At 46.1% G+C, this 7,046-nt stretch overlaps 1 non-coding gene across 1 annotated transcript; it reads left to right on the top strand.

Annotated features, from left to right (window-relative positions):
• The first annotated feature begins 1,038 nt into the window (after positions 1-1,038).
• Positions 1,039-1,112, top strand: TRNAW-CCA (transfer RNA tryptophan (anticodon CCA)). Its single transcript has one exon. It is a non-coding gene; the product is annotated as a tRNA-Trp (tRNA).
• Positions 1,113-7,046: the final 5,934 nt, after the last annotated feature.

Here is a 7,046-nt window from a genome sequence, read left to right on the forward strand (position 1 = left end):
TTAACCTATCAGTCATCTAGCCAAGAGGAGTGGCCAGAACTTAACTAAATGCATGAGGTGTTATTAGTGTCCAAAAATATAAAACCCATAAAATCTCCACCAGCTAAACAACCCTCTGCGACTGATGAGAGCTTGGTGAGTTAGAGCCCTCTGTTTAGCCATAACCCTGCAATGTCCTTACGAAAGAGATACTCAACTTCTGAAGCACCTATGATGTTGCATGCTTTCCTGCTAAGGTTATTTTTCTGCATGTTTGTCACTATTTCTGATGGCTCGAAGGTCCAGACTTGGGGGATGGACACGGGATGTTCTGGAAGTAGGACAAAATAGCAGGGCAGTTTTAGGAAGCCAAGCTCCTTGGATAAAGCTCCACTTTGTTATCTGTTTTAGAAATGAGACAAATCCTTCAGACATTTCAAAGGCACACAGATATACTGAAATACGAAGTCTTGCTAATAAATGACAGCAGCCAGTCAACCACGCTGCCTGGCAAGGGGCCACCAGAGGCAAAGTGATTCGCTTTGAGCTAAACGGTAGGTCAGGGCCTCCCTCTCTGTCTCTCTCACTGTCAGTACACATATACACACATACACACACAGGCAGGCACACACAGATACACACATATACACTCCTTGCATGTGCATACCACCAAGGTCAGGTCTGTGGCAAGAATCTGAGATCCGGAAAAATTCATTCTTTTGCCTCTTCTAAGTAAAGATATGCTCCTGGATTATGAATATCATAAAAAATTTTGTCTACAGGCCTAGGGGGCAAGAAGGCCCCGAGGAGACCGTGCTTACTTAATATGCGCGCTTCACACCCATGAAGAGGGCAGAAGTAGGGGCTCTCTGGGAAGATGAAAGGCAGTCGTGTAGTTTTTCCTAAAGAAGGGCAGGTTGGGAGGTGATCTGGTGCCTGGTCTCCAGGACGCAAAGGGCATTTTGAGGAAGGTGGTGATTGACAGCGCTCCATACTGGCAGAGGGCCCGACAGGAAGAATATGCTTATTCTTAAACATGAAGAAAAGTGTCTTTGGGAATCCCCTGGTGGTCCAGTGGTTAGGACTCCACGCTTCCACTGCAGGGGGCCCAGGTTCGATCCCTGGTCGGGGAACTAAGATCCTGCAAGCCTCACGGTGTGGCCAGAATAAAAAAAGGAAAAGAAAATGGTCTTCAACTTCAGGCTGATCAAACACAGAACTGGCTGGCGGGGAGCTGCTGGTTGCTGAGCTCTTCAGAAGAAAGGAAGCGCTTATCTTCCCGGTGTCTAAAACCACACCTGTCTGAGGGGACCTGCCCAATGACTTAATACTTATTCTAAGTTAATGATTAGGAAATGAGAATGGAATGTGGAAACTGAATGCCATGGGAAATTACATTACAATGCCTTCAGTACTGACAGTATATTTGGTACTCATTTAATACCAAAACTAATCCCGTGAGAGTTACCACTGAGGTCCATGCTGTCACTTGCCCTGTCAGCTACACAGCACACAGCTTTTCATGCCCTCCTTCTTGCAATCTATCCTTCACTTGGCCACTGGAAAGGCACTTTCCCTCCTCCTTACTGGTTCCTCCTTATCAGCCCAGCCCCCAGATATGGACACAGGCCCAGTCCTTAGACGACCTCTTCTCTTCTCTGGATATACTCCCCCCACAGATGGTCTCTTCTGGTCCTGTGGTATTAAATACCACTTACATTCCAAGACTCCAAATTTATATCTCCAGCCTGGACTTCTCCTAACTCCAAACTCATATACCCACCTGAACACTCCACACCTCCCCTTGGATCTCTAATAGAGAGAGAGCGTGAGAAAGTGCTAATGAGATCAAGCTCCCAATATCCCGCCTCCTTTGTCACCACATATGCTCACCTCACCATCTCTGCCTTCTCTCTACGGGGCAAATCCATTCTTCCAGTTGCTCGGGCCCAAGATCTTGCAGTCCTTCTTATGTCCCCTCTTTCTCTCTACCCCACGTTCAACCCACAGCAAATTCCCTCAGTTATACTCTCAGCGCATGCATGATTTAATCCTGCCATCACCCTGCTTCCGGCCGCCATCATCTCCTGCCTCGATTCTTACAACACTGTCGCAATCCACCTCTCTGCCTCCACCCTTGCCGTTCTAGGTAGTCCAGGGTCATTCTTTTAAACTGTGTCACTCTTCTGCACACATTTTACATTGGCTCCAAATCCATTCAGACTAAAGCCCACGTCCCTATGCTGCGTATTTACCGTGGTCCCCAAGGACGTGGGTGATCGGGTGTCTCTGACCTCATCTCCTATTATTCTTCACCTCATTCACTCATCTCCACGCCAGCCTCCTTACTAACTTTTGGTCGTGCCAAGTACGCTCTCGCCTCAGAGCCTTTGCACTTGCCTGGAAATTTCTTTTCTCAGGTACACACGTTGCTCACTTCCTCTCTCTTTGCTCAGAGGACACTTCAATAGTGAGACCTTCCCTGACTCACCATTGTATAAAAGAGCAGCCCCCACCCCAGGCCCGTGCCAGCGCCGGCCCAGTCGTGCGCTCTGTGTGGGTGATGGTACCGTTTACCAGCCAAAGAGACATTTACACGACTGAAAGGAGGCACTAGTAGTACTACGCCACGGGACACATACACCAGGACTCTTCCAGGCAAACCTGCAGAGACGGTTCATGGTACCTATCACCGCCCACCATAGCGTTTACTCCTGGGCTTGTTTGTTGTTTGACTCTCTTCATTGCAACAGAATCCAAGAAGTCAGAAACTTTTTGTTTACAATTACATCCCCAAGGCCTAGAAGGGAACCAGCCAAAGTAGGTGCTGAATCATTTACGGATTGAATTGAGTGCTGGATGAATCAATATGTCCTGTACTGGATCGAATCTATCAAAAACTGGGCGATACCAATAACAATTTTAAACGTTAGCTAACATTTTGGAACGCTTACTAAGTAAACGCCAGGCACATATGTGATGGCTACTGTATACACATCCTCGTTTACCCTCACACCCACTCCCTTAGTCCCCCTTCAGTTACAGACTGAAGGATGACCCTCAGAGAGGTGAATGACCTGCCCGTCCTCGCCCAGCCTAAAACGGGCTAGAGCTGCACTGCAAACTCGAGTCTCACCGGCTCTAAAATGCTTTCGCAGGTCACTCCCGTGACGTGTTGACCCGTCTCTCTGCCTACGATCTGTGTCCATTTCCATCCTTCCCTCGGTCCTCAGGGGGCCTTCCCAACGTCCACACTCCACCTCCCAGGCCTCTCCATGGACTCTCCCACCCGGCGCTGAAAGCCCCCGGGCACGGAGGGGCGCGGCTGCTTCTGCCCCTCACCTCGTGCTCCTCCACCTCCGCCTCCTCTCCCTCTGCTTAAGACACTTCCGAGTGGGCAGCCGCTGCAGCTCTTGTTTTCCTCACTGAAGCTTTTCAGCCTCCTCCCTCCCCCCCCTCCCCCGCTCGCCAGCATCTGTCAAAGTCTGACCCTTCTTCGTCCTATTTGCCCCATAACATTTCCCAAACCCCGCCGGTAAAAGTCAAGATCTCTCTCTCCCAGGTCGGAGAACGCAGAGTTGAACCGATTCATTGTTTATTACAGTGTGCCTTATTAAAGCTCTTTATAGGTGGGTATTAGAGATTTACGGAAGACAGGGCCGTGCCTAATTCCTCAGTGTCTATTAGCAGGGCCTCGCAGAGTGCTTGGCTCCTAGGAGGAGCTAAAAACGGTATCGATTTTGCTAGATATGCTGCGCGTGGACTGTTTAAGAAGCAGTCGGAGAGGCAGAGCTGAAGCTCTGGATAGAAACTGTAAAATATTCACGTGTAGATGAAAAATACATGTGTGAGTGAAAATGAGAATTTTAAGAAAACAAGTGACAAGTGAGAGAGCTTTAAGGTAGACGTATAAAAAGGGTGAGTAATTTTTAAGAATGACTTGGTATTCATAATTCCATGTAGTATGTAAATATATACAATGTGACAGAATTGAATGAATAAAGTGTGTAATGATAGAAACCCCTTCCCTTTTCATGGCTTACCTGGGACTGATTTCTTGGCCTTGATCATTTGGTTTCCCTGTGGAGTTAGCTTTCAGAGCAGACCCCATGCAGCATCGGAATTCCTATGTAAGAAATATGGGTGCCATTATGTGTAGCTCTAGACCAGCAATTTAAGGGGGAAAACGATACAATGGCTCAGTGAAATCACTCCTTTAAGCTACTGTACAAATTTGCTTGATCCACAGACCTACTTGGGGGTGGGGGAAGGCTGGGTCTAAAACAAATTAAAAATGAAAATTTAAATAAAATGCTAAAATGCAGCCCCACACAAAATAAATCAATTTTCTTTGGTATATTAGCCGGCACTGACACAACGTGTAGTGTTATACACAGCTTGAGGATAAGTCGTCAGAATCTTGCAAGTGAATGCGTTTTATCTGCAACTTATTTGCAGATCAAACACGAGAGTAATTTTCAAATTTTTGAAAGCAGACCACACAAATCTCCATTATGCCGGGACACGAGGCAAAGTTTCCAAGGACAATAAACCACTGTTAGCCTGACGTGCACCAATACCTGAGCTATAAATTACTTCACAGGCAATTATACCACTGAGTTCGTCTGTCCTCCTGCAAGGTTACCGTTAAAGTATTGTCCCACTGATCAAGCCAAGGTTTAAAGTGGGAAACGTGTGTGTTTGACCAGGTTGTTAAAAGGTGTGTTCAGGTACCAGCAGCCTTCTCAGCATTATCATCACAGGCGCAGCTGGTGCTTGTCTGGTGTCCCTGTGAGGACCCCATCGCCTGCCTTTTGTTCTATGCGCCGCTTTCATTAGGGAGCGTATGGCAGCCTTTCCCAGGTGTGTTGCCTGTACAAAGGGCATTCATTCTACTGGTGCCCAGGCATTAAAGATAAAGGACCCAAATTACAGTCGGAGCTGTGTGCATGGAGACATGACGCAGGGAGAGGATAATGTTTCCGTGCTTCTTGGGTAATCCCACCCTGAATTCCTGAGATGCTTGTACAGATGTTAGCCAAGAAGGAAACAGATCCTTGGGTTTCTTTGCCTTGAGAGACAATGAGATGTCCCATGAATGTTCTGCCTCCTTCTGTATATAGGAGAGCCCTTTAAAATGCTAAGGTCCCAAGCCAATGCTACGGTGACGTTATTTAGAAGTATATCTAGATGGTAGATGTTGTGGGGAAGGATGGTCCACACTTTGCCACCCTGGAACATTCACAATCGTCCTCCTTCCACCAGAGTCTTGAGAGGGAGTTCCAGAGGCAAATTGATAGCAACAGCCAGCCCGTAGTGAAAGCTTCCTGTGGTCCATGAACCGTTCTGAGCTTTGTACTTATGAACTTATTTAACCCTAATTCAGCTATTATTAGCGCCATTTTACAGAAGAGGAAGCTGGGATACATCGCAATCATATAAATGACCCAAGATTACACAATGAAGGGCGGAACTGAGATTTAAAATGCAGGTCGTCTAACTCTAGAACCCACCTCCTGAGCACTTCCACTCTGAAGATATTACATCTCCCTACTTAATAAAATTTCAGTTAAAACCCAATATGTTCATCTACAACAATAGCTATTACTTTCTCTTTAATAAACCATTTTACCCTTCTCCCTCCTTAGTAGGTTATCTGATTTCTCACCTGGATCTATACTGAGGCATCCTGATGCTTTTAAAATCTATTTTACTTTTGAAAAGGGCAGAAGGACACAAAGCTTGTCAGCAGTTTTCCAGACTACAGGACAATGAGTGAAAGAGGTAAAGGAAGAAGAGGGGGATGTTTAAAGGTGCTAATATTTACTGAGTGACTCTACAAACTGAAGTAAGATGTTCAAGGCTGTATTAATTTCCTAGGACCGCCATAACAAAGTACCACAACCTGAGTGGCTTACACTAAAGAAATGTGTTGTCTCAAAGTTCTAGACGCTAGACGTCCAAACAAGATTTTGGCTGCACTGGTTTCCTCTGAGAACCGTGAGGAAAGAATCTGTTCCCAGCCTCTTTCCTTGGCCTTGAGATGGCCATCTTCTCCCCATCTTTCCTGTGTGTGTGTCTGTCCCTATGTCCAAATGTCCCCTTTGTGCCAGGCACCAGTGATACTGGATTAGAGCCCACCCTAAGGACCTCTTTCTAACTTAAAATGAGGATCTCCATAAAGACCTTATCTCCAAATAAGATCACATTTTGAAGTGCTGGAGGTCAGGCTTTAACATATGAACTCGGAGGGACACAACTAAACCCATGAGAAAGGCCACAGAGCTCCTGAGAGGTAAGGCTGGGATTCTAATTCAGATTCTTGTGATGCCAGAAGATGTTCTATTCATTATTGTGCTACTTTGCACTTAAAAGACCCATAAATCACTTTCAACAATGATTTCTGGGGCCCTCAGTAATTCAAGTGAGGCTCTAAACTGGTAAAAATATGCAGAAGGTTTTCTTTCTGGAAGTAAACATCTTCCATTTCTGTCTCTCCAACATCCCTTCCTCCCACTGGCAACAGCACCTCCTTACCTTCTATGGGGGAACTGACCTCCCCCTGACCCTTTGCTCTGTTAACCAAAGTTCTCAACACCACCTCCCACTGCCAGACACACGGTGAACTCAGCTCTCACCAGCACCTCTTTCCCTTGTGTGCGAAGATTGTAAAGATGTGATCCCAGATTTCCCAAAGGTAATACTGCCCCACCCCCCTACCCAGAGGAGCCTGAAATCTGATACTCTGAGCACCAGCACATAAAAGACAAGCAAAGAGACTGAGAGATGGAAAAACAGACAGAACAGACCAACAGATAGAGTGACTGAGGTCAGTTACTCCTTCAGGCCCTGGTTTTATTTACCCCAAGACTAGATCTACCCCAGCCTGAGCATGGGTGGGTTATATGAGTCAATAAATGGTTCCTTTCTTATTTTTTTCAAGATAGTTTGAAGAGTATTTTATTCACTTGTCACCAAATAGTGGTTGGAAGTGAGTAAATCCTGAATCTCATTTTTATATATGTAATTGCACCACAGAATTTATAATGTATGAAGTACCATGATAT

The sequence above is a fragment of the Hippopotamus amphibius genome, chromosome 5 (assembly GCF_030028045.1).
Source record: "Hippopotamus amphibius kiboko isolate mHipAmp2 chromosome 5, mHipAmp2.hap2, whole genome shotgun sequence".
Taxonomy (NCBI): domain Eukaryota; kingdom Metazoa; phylum Chordata; class Mammalia; order Artiodactyla; family Hippopotamidae; genus Hippopotamus; species Hippopotamus amphibius.